Source organism: Haliaeetus albicilla, chromosome 2 (assembly GCF_947461875.1).
Source record: "Haliaeetus albicilla chromosome 2, bHalAlb1.1, whole genome shotgun sequence".
NCBI classification, from domain to species: domain Eukaryota; kingdom Metazoa; phylum Chordata; class Aves; order Accipitriformes; family Accipitridae; genus Haliaeetus; species Haliaeetus albicilla.
In genome coordinates, this window is record NC_091484.1 from 25,004,663 (window position 1) to 25,020,247 (window position 15,585).

Here is a 15,585-nt window from a genome sequence, read left to right on the forward strand (position 1 = left end):
CCTGCCGCCGCGGCCGGGCGCAGCGCGCAGCATTCCACAGGCACCCAGCGCACAGGGCAGGGGGAGGAGAAATAGTGCCCGGCTCCCAGGGCGGAGGGAGACAGAGAGCAGCAGCGGCGGGAAAGCGGCGGCGAGCGGGGGACGGCCGTGGAGGCGGCGGCGCGGTGGGGGGAGGCAGGGAGGGCCGGGCCGGGCCGAGCCGAGCCGAGCCGAGCCGAGCCGAGCTGAGCTGGCGGGGTGAGGGGCTGGGGCAGGACAGCGGAGACACCTTGTTCCGGAGGTGGGGAAAAAGGATCCGAGTTCCCGGCTGGGAGAGAAGTTGCTGCCTGAGGGTGGAGTAGAGGCGGCGGGGGAGGGGATGCAGCTGAGGGGATTAGCCCGGGGTCCCGCTTTTTTGGGGAGAAGAGGGGGGCGATAGGCGAGCGTGACACCCTCCCACCCCCCTTTAATTTGGCGTTTCGTTGCCTGCGGATTTTTTTGTTTGGTTGGTTTGTTTGGGGGGGGGGGGGGGGTCGTTTTTTTTAAACGCACGCCACCAACTGTAGCGAAACTCCGTCCTCTCAAACGCTTGTGTCGCCAAGTGCGGGGACGCTCCCGGGCTGCTTTGAGGAAAAACGGCCCCGGCCCCGGGCTGGGCCAGCAGCCTGCCCAGCTGCCGCCCCGGCCCGGCCCGGCCCCGTCCGGCGGGGAGGCCGGGGCAGCCGGGGAAGGTGGCGGCGGGGCCCGCTCACGTCGGCGGAAACGCGCTCCGCTCTGCCCTTGTAAATATTTGTCAGGAAGCAGTTGCCAAAGAAAGTATCTCGTTATGCAATTTATTTATTTTTTTATGGAAGAAGCGAGCTTCCCCCCCCCCAACACCTCCTCCTACTCGCCCGCCCCTCGCCTCTTCAGCGAGTCGTAAAAACAGGAAAATATTATGAGTTGCACAAGGTTTTTCGCGGCGTGCAGAGCCCTGTGAAGGCACGTATGTGGCAGCCTCTTCCTCGGCGTGCACGAGCTTGCACAGCAAAATGTTTTACAGACTTTCTGCGTGTACTGTCTTGCATGGCAAAGTGTCTTTAATATACTGAGGGGGGGGGAAATCCACGCACATACCCCCCTCTACATGGAACAAGGACCGTGTACCCTAAAATGTTTATGTAAAACATGCATTGCTAGTGAAAGATGGATTTTTTTTTTTCTTTTCTTTTTTCCTCCAGCATAAATTTGCTTTGGCTCTAGTGGGTGTTGGGGGTTGAATTCTTGGTCCCAGGCTGGAGGGCTTTGTGCAGCCCCTCATTCCCCACCAGCTTCCAGCTTCTGTGGTTCTTGAAGCGGGGAGATGGGCAGTTCACGGAGGGGCCACCTTTATACCTGTTTATCCACTGATAATACCGTTTTAAACAGGCTCTGAGTTTCTACTCAGGAAGTTACACTTAAAGATTTTTTTTTTTTTTTGCTGTTGATTTATTGAGTAATGTGTTAGACTAAAGGAGCCTCTTCTACAGTGCTTCTTGATTTTCACATCAGCTGCTTTTTTTTATTTGAATCGGTGCTTTTTAAAACAGGGGATTTCTCCCGGGGGGGGGGGGAGCATTGTAGGGCTTGCTGCACACCGAGGCACCGTAACCCTCACAGGTGGATCCGGCATGGGTGGCAGGGGGCCATAACCCAGTGGGACAAGTGCAGGAGAGGGGTCCTTAGTCTGCGGGTTAGCTGTCACTACTAAAATGGCTCTGGGAGGGCAGTGGTGATTAAAAAAAATCCTTGTTTCCTCCCTGCTCCCCCCTGCCATTGCAGGGCACGCAGCAATCATCCACCCACCAGCCTCCCTGTGCAGTGGGCAACCTCCAGTCCCCGCTAGTAAGGAAATGAAATGCCGCCTGGACAGCCCTGAAGTCGGAGGTTCAGGAAATACAGCTTTCCTTGTCAGGCTCTTTTCTCTTGGGACAGTTGCCCATTTTAACAATGCTGGCCAGAAGGAGGGCAAGAACAAGGGCAACCATCAGCAAGAGTCGGCAAAGCAAATCCTGCTGGATCAGGGCCAGCGGGCTGTGAATGCTCATCACCTTCCAGGGGAATTACTTGGCGCGGCTGTGAGCAGAAGGACCTTGCCGTTCTTGATACCAGAAGTTTGATTCCAATTTATGATAAGAGTCAGAGAAAGTATTCCTAGAGATTGGTTTAGGCATTAAAAAAAAAAAAAAAAAGGAAAGGGTGTGTGGGGAAGAGTTAATTTCTTTGTCCACCTCCCTTTCCCAGCTGCCTTCCTCAACAACCTTGGGAAAATCTGCTCTGCCTCGGTTTCACCCTCTGTAAAATGGGAATAGTAATACTGACAGACCCCTCCTTTTAGATCCCTGGATCAAAGGTACTATATAAGTTAAAAGTGCTGTTTCCATAGGACATTATTGCCAAATTCCCTATAAGCGATTCCATTGGGTACTTGATAACAACAGTAGAATCAGTCAAACGCCCTTGATGTGTTGCATGGTCCCAGATACCTTTCAGAGCCTCTTTGTGTGCCATCCCACCCCCTGAGGTCTGCAGGGATGGGGCTTTTGGAGCCCGGATTTTGCAGGAGCAGGAGGGGTACAGTCCGTGTCTTTGCTTCTGGCCCCTGAACTATGGACCACTTTTCTTTTTGACCTGAGGAGGACAACTGGAACTAGCCCTTTTAAAACCAGGTTTAAAACATAAAACTTATATATATATATATATTTATATATATATAAAAATTTCATAAAACCTTTAGTACATAATGCTAAACTCTTGTTGATTTTTGGTTGCTTTACTCTTGCATGGTTTGTTGTCATTTTAATCTGTTTGTTTCACTGCAAAGTGGTTAGGATGCTTTTGGATCTAGACACATTACTAATAGAAATTTGGTTCATGTTAGCTTTGCAATTTTTAGCTATTAGGCAGCTAAACATTTTCTAAAATTTCACATTTTAAAAAAATAAAACTACCCCAGGAAAACTAATATCTTAATAGCTGGAAATGTTGCAATTATGATTAACTCTAACTTGTAATACTGTTCTTTCAATTATAAAAATGTTTCTAAAATACATTTTGTGTTTCTAATTTTTCTAAAATACAGTGTGTTACAGTCCACTATCAAAACAAGAAGAGTAAATGCTATATCGGATATTACAATGCGGGGCTTCGTGAGTAAATTCACAAACAGTCCAGTTATTCTTCCTCTTCTACTTTTTTTCTTTCCCCCCATAAGAAGCACTAAGTGTGTATATGCGGCTTCAGAAGTTTCCTTAGAGCTCTTTTATACTTTAATAGGTTTGTTTTGGTGGCTGTTTGCTAGACGAGTATGCTGCAGACATATTTTTTTCAAAAGGTCAAGCAGTCTCCTAACATGTCCATTGTGTATCTCTGCAGTAAGAAATCCTCAGTGCAAAGGAGAGCTTCATGGTTAAATTTTAAAAGATAATGATTTAAATCTTTTTGTTAGCCTCTTTTTTTACATCCTTAGTACTGCTTTTGGAGAGTCACCTTTTAATGCGGTAGAAAGCAGGAAGCCCATTAATTAAAAATACCAAACAGCTAAAGCTAAACTTAGTTGGTCACCTTTCCTTCTGAAATCCTGTGATTTAGCTATGTTTGTAAGGAACATAGTATTGAATGAGTAGCCATGGCATTAATATAAGGACAAAGCAAAATTACCAATTACGGAAACATCTAGGGCTCTGGGCCTGAATCTTTGATTTCCCATATGGATCTTAAAAATGTATGCATAATTGGCTTCTAACCGTGCATACTCTACGAACATATTCAAGAATCAACTACAGATATTTTTTCAGACATTGACTAAATATATATCCACTTGTCAGCAAAAAAAAAATACATCATTCTGATGCTCTTAAAAAAATAATAAAAAAAGGAATCTTCTTCCAACGAAGGGAAGTTGTAGTCACATATTTTCACTTTCATACAGGAGTGAAGGGGAAAAGAGAGGAGATGCTTGCAATATTTAAGCACTTTTTGAGATACAGGACTAATCAATGTAACTTCTGCTTCATATTGGAGACCTACAGTTTATTAATACACATCAGAATCTTTGCTATGTTAAAGCAAATACCTGTGCCATTTCAGAAAAAAAAAAAAATGTTCTTTATGGACAAAGAGAAAGAGAATTGGCCAAACTCAAAATTCTGGTGAGATTTCACTTTTCTCAGAAATTATACAAAAAATTATGTGAGTGTGTAACTCTGGGTCATTTTGAAGGAGAGACCCTGCAAAATGTTAATAAATTAGTATAGAAGATACTGATCAAAACATGTTGTTAACTGGTTGGAATGACGTAGTAGTCTATAAATGTTGCTTCAAGCATTGGAAATAGAATTGTCATTGGCCACTAATTTGATTAAAAAAAAAAAAAGTTATTCTTTTCCTCAGTGTTCCTGTTTTGGATATAAGCAATGTACCTTAATGTTTCCCTCTTCAATTCAGTACACGTGAATGCGTACATCAGTTTAACTTTATTTATCAGGTATGTTTCAGAAACTGGAAAAAGTCTCCAGCTGATTTAGCAGCTGAGGCATTACTCATCAGAATATCTGATTACTGGCGTATTAAGCAGTGGAACAGAATAAACATGAAGCATTGCATCCCCCAACACATATAGTTGAATTACTACTAACCGAACAAATACCAAGATGGCTTTATATTCAAAATTTATTACATGATCATGTAAACAGAAATCCACAATATTGATCCTTTTCAAAATGTTGTCATTATCAAGTAAACTGCAGCACTTAAGTTTGCCTTTAAAATTTCTCTGTGTGCTTGTCTCTTAATGATTATGGGTCTCATACTCCTCATTTAAAACAACTGCAATGGTTGTGTTCAGGCACCCTGGCAGAAAAAACAGCCAGAAACACAGGCGAAAACAGTAACAGTTGCAGAGGTGTGACACCTGCCGCCTTCTTCCCTAATCGAACTCCGTCCACATGAAACCCCTGATTTCTCAGAGTTGTAACCCTTTAATTGTCAATTCTCTAAATATATAGCTGTACTCATATTGACAGCTGTTTTTAAAAAGGTAGTCGATATATACATTTTGCCTTTTTCTTTCAATAGCTTTAGGCCAAATTTCCTTATTCTGAGTAATTGATTCTAATATGTAATCTTAAAACATAAGACAGTAAATTATTAAGACCTGATTTTTCTGTTCAGACTACTCTTTCTTAATTACTGTGCAGCCTGAAAATATGAGAGTATCAGGGTAGGAATTTTATTTGAACAAATCTCCAAACAGGCTGTGCATGGACTAGGGCGTCGGATTTTCCTTACGCCACAGAAAAATTTCCTCTTCCCTTCCTAGCTGAAAACCCTGAGCAGCTGTAAACACATCTTGCTGTCTGGAGGCTTGGCTCCCCTAATGCAGTCCAGTCATCTTAAGAATCCACTGGTCAAATGAATTTCAGTGACTGGTAATCAAAATTTTCCTTAAAGCCTGCAGCATGGAGGTAGTAGTTGTAGCATTTCTGCAGTTATGGCAAGGAAACACTGTATTTCTTAACGTCTTGGTTCTCAATTTCTCACCTGCATGAAATATGGGTAACACCATACTCCAGGCATATTTACGGACACCATTGAAGAAAGGGTAGGAGCAATGGAGACAACAGCTAGAAACTCCAACGCCACAACGCAATTACAGTATGTTTTCCTTTCCTTGTTCTTTCAATTCACAGTAAATTTCATTCCAGCTCTTAGAAATCATCATTCTTTCCCCCTTTTTATTTCAAAATGGTTGCATATTTTTCATTCACGAAAAGGTTAAAGGCGTTTCCCCATCGCAGGAGGGATTATCTTACCAGAGGATTCTGGGACTGCAGATGTATACTGCGGCAAAATCCTAAATTCATCGGCAAAAAAAAAATCATTTCCAGACCCCAGCTGCTAAAAATAATAGAATTATAGTAAATCATTGATAAGATTAAAACATAAAGCCATTTTTATGTTCCAAAGTGCTCTAAAACATGAGTCTTTTCTCTTAGTTCATTTCTTAAATAATGCAAATTTTAAAGTAGCTTTTCTATCCCAAGCACGCAGCGCCATGAAATCGATAATTTTTGATCTTTTGGTTAGTAGGCAACATGGTGAGCTATTGCAGTGACTGCAGGCAGCAGACATGTTCTTGTCAGCTAAAAATTTTCATATTGTTTTTGAGTCCATGGAGATTTGTGGATGGGATACAGCCAGTTATAGCTTCAGCTTGCACTTTGCTGGGGGGACGTAAACCAGTACCGTTTTAGATGCATGTATAGATATAGATATATGTTTTAAAAACAAGAAGCATTACTGGATTTTAAACAAAAAATTATGTAAAAAGAATGGCTGGTGTGATTATAATCGCATCATGCAGGGTCCACGGTTTCCATTTAGTGAAATTTCGCAGAGGGCAACTTCTTAAGAACATCCCTGCTGTGCAGAGTGAAAAGCATGAACAAACCAAAGACAGAATTCATCTGTGTTTATATTTTACAGACAATGAAAAACCTACTCTTTGTATGCCTTTTTTTCCACCTTATTATTTCACGAAAACTGCAGCATTTTCCCCGCCCCCACCCGAACACTCACCACCCCAGCACTGCGGTGTTCGGTGTTTCTTTCTTTCTTTCTTTTTTTCCACCTCTTCTTCTTCTTTTTTGCTTTCACAAATTCTGCACGCGCCATCTTTGTCTATTGTTACTCTTTTCTAATTTCTCTTGCCCATTCTCTTTCAAATCAGCTAATAAACAGAAGGCTAAATGCCTGATCAATGCTTATGTGTTATATTCTCCTGATCTTTTTCTTTCTGAGAAGTAAAATTTAAAAAAACCCAAACCAACACCCCACACCCCAAAATTTCTGTGTTACCATAACCTGTTGTATACAGTGGTGATAAAAAACATTATTAACATAATAGCAACAGCTGCAGCCTAAATAGAAGCTATGAGATAATAAATGTGCTACAACAAATTAATTTGCTGCAGGTGCTTGTGCTCTGAACTGCGTAACCCAAGCCATTTCAAGTCTGAATACAATTATTATTCCCCCCACATGCTAAAACAAAGTGCAGAGTGAAATGTCCTGTTATTATAAATATCTTGTCCTGTCCCGCGAACATTTTCACCACCAGCAAAGAGTGGAAGAGAGGATTTTAAAACCTTAGTAGAAAGCTGTGGCATTTAAAAATATTTAAAGAGGCTTCAAGTCATGTCCAGGCTTGAAGAGATAATGTCTGTTTATATATTAATTTGCACCTATTGTCTCTTAACCAGAGCTCTATAGGTAACGACGCACCGAGGTATTACATACGTGCAATTGGAAAGGCAGGGGCTGTAAACATCTCATTAGTAACAGATGCATATTTGTATGTGTTGGCACTTCCATTTACTTCATTGCAGAGAAAAAATACTCCTCTCTGCAATTTGGCTTGTATAATGTGCAGTGAACTAAGCAGGGATTTTTACTGTTTTTTTCTGGTAAATATAGTGTTTATGGAAGCCAGTTACTAGTTACCTTACAGGCATGCACCAGTAGCATGTTGCAGCATTCTTCAGACTACAAAGACAGGAAGTTAGATGAAGCCAAGTGATCGCTTTTCATTTGGGCACCATAATGTAAAAATTAACCATGTGCTTTTTTCTTTCTCTTTTTTTTCCTGCCTTTTTTTACTGCTCACAAACCTAATTGTCTGAAACTGGTGAAAAGGCAAAATTAAGGGCTCCGTTGTGCTGACTTTACTAGCTTTTTCATTGCCACAGCGCACACAACTTTTTTTTTTTTTTCTTTGCAAATGTAATTAGCGAACTTGTGTGTTTTAAAAGACAGATTATTCTCACGGAGTAACCTTGAAATGTTCTTTCTGTGATCTTAAAAAATAGTATCATGTGTATCCTAAGAGAACTAATCAAACTAATTCCTCGCACAGGACACATTTCCTCTGTGTTTTGGCGTAGCTTTGTAGCAATCAGAGAAGCTTGACCGACCACCTGTGCTGAGGCACGGCGGATGCGGTGCTGTCTGGGAGGGTGCAGATAGAGAGGTGCACTGAAACCCCACCGATTGTGCAACCCTCGGTGGTGGTGATGAGTGCTTGCTCACATGAGTCGGCCTGGGGAGGTCAACTGGATTACTCATGAGCGAGTGGGATGTTGCACAACTCGTCCCTAAGCTAGAATTTGCATGTCTCAAATCCCTTTTACCTGAAGCAGAAAACATATAATCAATTAAGCAAAGACGTACATACTGCGCTAGTGAAAATGGTTTTGGTTTTAATGCTGCTTTTGTATCAAACTCTTGTTTTGTTTTCTGTGGCTTCTCCATGTCTACTCCAAAGATCTGATTTTTAAGTTATTAGTTGCTGTTTTCTCAGAGTAACAACTGGGACATGAATTCCTAAAATTGAGGCATTCATCTCCATAATGTTTCATGGTAATGTGTCTCCCAGTCATCATCCAAGTGAGTAAATAGTACAGCATTTCTGCATGTGAAGCACAGGGTGAAAATGCGCTTTCGCAAACTTCTGTGCAGGTATTTCCACAGCCCCATGTCTCCTTTCTGCTGAAGTAAAGCTGATGCTACAACTGAGTGGTGCTTTAGGCTCTGTCCCTCAGACCCTCAGTATCATGCCCTAAAGAGGCAGGGTGCTATTTGTGTTCTCAAAGGATAGGGGAGTTGGGTCGCCATTTCATAACTTGTTCATCCATCTAACTGCTACTGAAGTACCCAAGCACCTGCCCGGCTCTGGTTATCAAGACCACATCACACAGGGTAGGAAAATACAAATCAAAACTGGAGAGCCAAAGCAGGACTGAGGGACAGGTTTCCAGGTTATTTAGGCAGCTAGTGGAGTACTCCATACTGTCCCTTGCTCCTGCTAGCAGATGCTTTTGGAAATTTGTTGTCTGCCAAGCAAGATGATTTGCTCAACATTCAGCAGGAAAACTGGGAGAGAAACCATGGTTGATGTAGGCCTACACGGGAGAGAGAAGTGCATGTGTTGGAGAACAGTGCCTTTACACAACAAAGCATTACAGGGTGGGAGTCATGGGTGGCTTCATTAAGAAAACATATGCAAATACTTTGGGAGGTATTACACCACCTGATTAATTTAATGAGGAGGAAAAAGTAGATACAAGCAGGTGTTTATTTTTCCATTATAAACCACTCTTCCCTCACTAAAGAACAAAAAGGAAGAAGAGGAGATCTGATAGCTGGCTCTGGAGAAAAGCAGATAGTTAAGTGTAAGACAACCTGTACAATGCAGGCAGTGTGACTGACAACTTTTTATTGCTCTGTGTGTGACTGTAACAAAGCAGAGAGTATTTTTTTTTTCATGGGCTAATGTGACTCAGGATTAAGCTTTATTGTGAATGTTGCATATAGGCCTAATCCTGTCAGGTGCTGAGCACCCAAACCAGAAAGCATTTGTTGAGAGTTAAGGAAGGCCAGCGGCACTACCCACATTAACCCCCCCCCGCCAAACCAAAACCAACAAAAAAACCCCAAACAGAGTGATTGTGTTAGCACTTTATTATATCTGGTAATATCTGCCCTTCTGCGTAATTATAAATTACTTTTTTTTTATTTGCCTCATCTCAGTTTCTGCAACCTGTGCTTACACAGGTTATGTTTCTGCAAGTGTGTTCTTTAGCACTGGAAATGTGAACATGAGTGCATGAGTCTGAAGCACTTTCCCAGGCTGTGCTCATCCACAGACTCACCCGTTCATCTGTGTGGGTTTTACAATAATGTTTTGTTATTGTTTTGTGTCAATATTTGCTACTGCACTGGCTCTGCCTTTTTCCTTCCACCCACCTTTCTCATGTGCGCTGCCAGAGAAGTGTGGTTTGACTGAAACCATTCCAAGAGATATTGCCATTTGCAGCAGTGTCACTGGGTATAACTTGTCGGGCAATGTCCACGGGGCTGGAGAGGAGGCAGCACGTGGGTGAAATGCTGTGCGTACCCGGAGGGTCCCTGCAGCCCATCCCCACCAGCCCACTCACCAGGCAGGAGAGGGCTGTGCCACATCTCAGGGCATGGGTGTTGTATGGCTGGAGGGTTTTGGGGCCAGGGCATGGGTTCACAATTTCTGAGCTCTTCTTTTGCCCCTCTGTAGGGCTAGACAAGTCAGACTTGTCCGTCTTTGCACCAGATTACCTCCAGCGCAGAACGATGGCTTGCAAACTGTCTTTGGGCGAAGGCCTTCACTCTGGGCACCTGTAGAAGCAGAAGTCGGGAAAGGGATTTGCCAACACATTTACTTATCCCTGTGCAGTGTCCTGCTGCATGTGAAATACTGCGGGGCAGAGACGAAGTTACCAGGGTTTCTGGGGAAGCCCTAGGTGAGAGGGCTGGGTTGGCAGCTATTTCTTCTCATAAACTTCTTCCTTTGCTCTCCCAGTGTTGCCGTGTTTGCCATTGCCTTTCTCAACCATCACGTTCCTGCTCCCATTCAGAAGCCACGCAACTTCTCAAGTTATTATTTTTTTGAAGCTGATGAATGCCACTGCACCGTGAAGCCGCTCTCCCCCATAAACAATGGCGTGAGGCCTCCTGCTGCAGTGCACAGTACGAAGGGACTCGAACGTGGCTGAGCTTGTGCTGCGGAAGGAAGGTTTGTCAGGGGAGGGATTTGCAGTGTGAACGGGAAAGACCCAACAGGAGAAGGGGGGACGTCAGCTGCCAGCACCATCTCCTTTGAAGATCTCCGCAACCGGAGGGAGGATCAGGTTGCCAGCAAACTCTCTCTTCCCAAAACATCCTGCCCCTAAAAAAAGGAGAGTGGAGCACAGATTGCCAAGGGCCTTTTCTAGTTGCCCCCTCACCGTTGCAAGTCTCCCGTCCTGCCACCGCCAGCACGGAGGGTCCTGTGGCAGGGCAATAGTCCCTGCCGTGGCTTTACCACGTGGCCTGTCCATGTAACTTGCTAACCTGCTGCGTTTACCCGCTGCATTTAGGATGCAAAGCTTTTTGGGGTTTTTTGGTGGTACTGGAAATAGCCAGCACCTGGGGTTTGATTTGCTTTCAAACCCACTTGTTTCTAACATACTGTCATGCCTCGGTAACTAGCAAGTTTCACCCATGTATGTTGTTTTGTAAACTCTCAGGCTGCATTATTCAGTGAGTGACTGTACAAACCGCAGGGTCAAAGATGGGAGAGGGGCTGCTTCTCTAAACAGGTGAAAATGGGTGAGAAAGTAAAAATAATGAATTTTTGGCATGAATTTTCAAATTAATGAAGGCTTGAGCAAGAAAAAAGGAGAAAAGCTTTTGGCATGGACACAGTTAAATGTGAGTTTCACATTTTTGAAAAGTACAGATGATCCAAATCTATTCATTATTTGAAATTCATATCTGGTCCTGTGCAAGAAGTATAAAAACTGATACTGACTTTTAGGAATGTCCCTCAAGACCTTTATACACCTACATTCTGTTGCTTTTTCTTTCATCCTCTTGTCATTCAATACTTAACCCTTTTGGATTCTGACCTTTTGATAGTGTGAGGGCTCGGTATAGAGCTGATCAGATAGTTAAAAGGATATTCTTGCATATTTTCACAAATCAAAGCACCATGCTTGGTTTACTGTGATTTGGGGGTTATATTATTACAAGTACAGAGGAGCTTGTTCACTGGGGCACTGTCTCTCAAAATCTTCCCTAATTTGTTTCACAAACCTTTATTTATTAAAAAATTCATCCCATACATTTATTATATTTTTATTCTTTCTTGCATGTTAAATCAGATGTTTGAAAAGCACCCCGTATCAAATCAGCAAGTGTAAAAATTTCCATATGATTTGTACAGTCATTGAGCCCCTCTAAATAGTTGGAGGAAACAGTTTGAAAAAGAGCATATGAGGCTGGTTAGTAAGCACTGATACAATTTAAAAAATCCTCTAATCCAAATGGTAGTAAATGTGTAAAATAATGACTAAACAAAAATATTCAACCATCTCTACACATCTAAAACATTTCTAAGTACGTACCAGTCTCAGGCTCATAGTAACATCCTTGACTGTCATCTAGTTTCAGGAGTATAAGGAAATTCTTACAGAAAAGGTGACAATAATGCGTCTTGTGGAGCTGAGAACCGAAATGAAGCAGCTGTACATCAGAGAGAAAATCTGAACCAAGAGACTGATAATGAGTGTGGCAAGTATTTTTTCTTGCTTATGGGTGGAAAAGCCAGTGAAGTCTCCATTTGAAGACAAAGCACATAATAATACGATCATAAAAATCTCCTAATGGGACTATGTGATGTACGGTAAATTTATTCCTTTCAATACATCTACACACAGTCTTTCAAGGTTGCCTCGAACTGTACTGAAGATATGATAGCATCAGTGTAGCTAGATGTGGGCAGAGCTGAACCTCCTGTTTCGTTATTATTCCTATTATTTGTGCTGTTATTATTTAATATGTATATTGGAGCAGCTCCTCAGAAGTTCAGATAAAAAATGTCACCTCATTTTTGTAAGGCAGCATGCAGACATTGCCAAGGCACTGTAGGTGCTCTGAAAAGCCTGCAACTGATGGAAACGAGTGACATTCAGAGGGTGGGGAGACAAGTACCATAATTATAGGTGGGGCTGGTAGTATTACCTGTTATTAAGGGCTTGCCTGACACTTCCCATTTTAAGACCTGTTTTTGGTGGTTTGTAACTACTTAGTAAACTTTAACCATTTGTCTTTCACTAGACTTCCGTCCTTGGCTGCCAGTGCTGCTCAGTTGTTATTAACAGGCTGATTTATTTCATTTAGGCTTGGGGGATGGCAGGGATGGGGCTGACGGAGGGACCAGCAGCTTTAAAAAAATACAAAGAAATTTTATCGTTGTGCCTTTCACTGTTTATCTGAAATAGGGACTCAGATATTATAATGTCACCCTGTTTCCTTGTATTCCTGCAGCTGTCTGCATCCATCTGTGAGCTCTTGTCTTAGATTTGTCTTTCTGTTCTGCATTTGTACGGTACCTTACACAGCCGGGTGCTTGTCCATGGCTGGTACACCTATAAGCTACAGCAGTGCCAAAAAATGCTCTGGTTTTGCACAGGACAAATGCTTTTGGGAGGCAAAGAAATATTCCCTGTCCAGAAATCCTTCACAGTCTCTTCCTTATTGATTGTGACTCTCAAATTTCTTACCTTTCCCCTCACACTTAAAGTGCTGGAAATATTTCGTATTCAAATATGAGTGGTTTTTCTTGTCAACAACAGCTCCTTTTAGTAAATGCTGTTTCTAAAAATAAAAAGGCTGTTTTCCAGGCTCTGTTTAAACAGAGACACAGTGCTGTTTGGGGATCAAGCTGAGCAAAAGCTTATTCCCTCTACCTGTGCGCTTGGAAGCAGCACAAAGAGGAAGGGAATGAGCCACTGAGTTCATGTTTCCACTGGAAATGCAAAACAGAGGACCAAGATTCATTAAGATTGTTATACTAAGTCAATATGACCTTTCCCTTTGTATTTTGCTTCCTTCGATTGACTTGAAATTGGATTAAGCAGCGAGGACTGTTTGAGACTTCTGAATTTCTTCAGCAAGGTCGATGTTGTCAACTGTAAGGGTATCATTGTTTCAATAGTGATTTTTGTGTTACCCATAAAGCCTCACAGGCCATTTCATTCACCTCCTTTATAGTCAGTATTTTTCACCCCCATTAAACTAAAGAGGTGACAAAATCTTACATAATTTGGCCTTTTAGATCAAATGCAAAAATCACTGGATTTGCGTTACAGCACCAAGTTGTTAACATTGTGCTTTCCATATCTGAAGCCAAATCCTACAAAGTGTTTCAGGTTCTTTTGCTTCAGTTTTAATTTTAATTATGAGCATTTTTCCGCCCAAGCAAAGTGACTATCCCTGACATTTGCAGGATCCGTCCCTACATTTAACCAGGTCAATAACAAAAAAGTTTGAAGGCTGAATGTTTAAAGCTGTTCCTATTGGGATTAAAGATGGTTTCCTAAATGCAGACCTGTGTTCTCTCCTTGTAACCTGGTTATGGACCATGTAATCTATGGCACACTTTTAGAGTGTAATCATACGGAAAAGTCCTTGGCCAAAAAAAGCAAGCAAACACCACCAGATCTCAGCAAACCACAAATGTGCTTTGAGATCTGAGTGTGGGCAGACCTAGGAGCTGAAGCCTATGCCATGCATCATGCAGAGGGTAATTTTCTGCTGATTTAAAAAAAAATCAAACAACAAAACCAAAACCACCACACCCTCTAACAAATCTGATTTGACCTAAGATCTTCATGTGGCTCTGATTTGTGATTAATTTATTCTTCCCTTCCTGGGTGGCCTCTACCAGCTTTCAGTGATATAGCAAAACACATCCCCCTACCCTTCTACCCCCATCTTTTAAAAGCAGCCTGCAGTCCTTGCTTGCAGGTCTGCCAGCTGAAAGGGCAAGACTGACTTCATTTTTCCTTTTTGGGCCGTACTCTTTACACACATGCACATGCACAGAACTCCTGCAGGGGTCAATGGGAGTGTATTATGCAGGGATTGAGAAGAGAATACAACCCTGTCTTGCTGGTGTTCTTCCTAGGATCAGGTGGAAAGGTGGTGGTTGCAGGACATGGTTTGCTGGCACCATGCCAGGCTCATGCCAGCTGCTGCAAATGCATGGTAATAAGCCTATTTCTATGCGAAAGAGCTTATTGCAAATAATTTCTGTCAGCTTCTAACCGATTAGTGTTTGGGGTTTTTTTAAATCAGATGTTTACAAGAAGTATTTTTTTATTTTTTTTTTAACACAGTGTTTTAATGCACTGCTAGTGGTCATCAGCTCCATCTGACTCATCCAGCCCAGAAACCAACTCATGTTGGTTCCTAATGATAAAAGCTAAAGTAAAAGTTTCCCCAAACAACTTGATTTTTGCTCCTAACTGGAATTAATGTGAACAAATTTCACAGTAAGAAGCAGAATCTGCAAATAGCCAGGCGGTAACCATTTGGGCTCTAGGTGTGTACTGCTGGGAGGGGGCACCAAATGGTGGGTGAACCTGGTAGGAGTCAAGAAGACACAAGTCAAATTCTTTAGAAACCATCAGCCCTAAAGTGATGATCTCACCATCCAATGCATAGGGGGACTGTGGATGAGGCATGTTTTGCCAAAGTATCCATTTTGAGCTGTTCTACTAAGATGGAATAACTAGAGGCATGGTGGGAGATCCTGTGAATGTCCCTGTGAGCATTAGACAATCTCTATTCCTTTTCTTGTGGTGCTACAGCTTTTTTTTTTTCTCTAAACAATAAGGAGGAAAACAAGGAAAAAGAAAGAAGTGGCCAATACCAGTCTGGTTTCCAGGTAACATATATCTGTATCACAAAGCAGGCATCAGAGTTGGCATAGGCCATCAGAGGGCCCCGGGGGCTAAATTGTTCATAAAGACCAAAACTTACCAGGAGCTGGTCTTTCCTCTATGGCAAGGCTGAGTGGGATGGAAGAACCTGAATTTCTTGCTGATCCTATGTGTGGCTAGACAGGTCTTCACCAGCTATCTCATGTCTTTCCTGAGCTTGAAATCCACATTAACATTTTAAAATAATGAGCAATAACTGTGTGAGCTTCCAGGCTTTCCAAAAGCCTGT

The 15,585-nt window shown here is 42.4% G+C and overlaps 1 long non-coding RNA gene across 1 annotated transcript; it reads left to right on the forward strand.

The window, feature by feature from the left end:
* Positions 1 to 67: 67 nt before the first annotated feature.
* On the forward strand, positions 68 to 14,848 carry LOC138690694 (uncharacterized). The gene is made up of 2 exons (XR_011329451.1): positions 68 to 280; positions 10,391 to 14,848. It is a non-coding gene; the product is annotated as an uncharacterized lncRNA (long non-coding RNA).
* Positions 14,849 to 15,585: the final 737 nt, after the last annotated feature.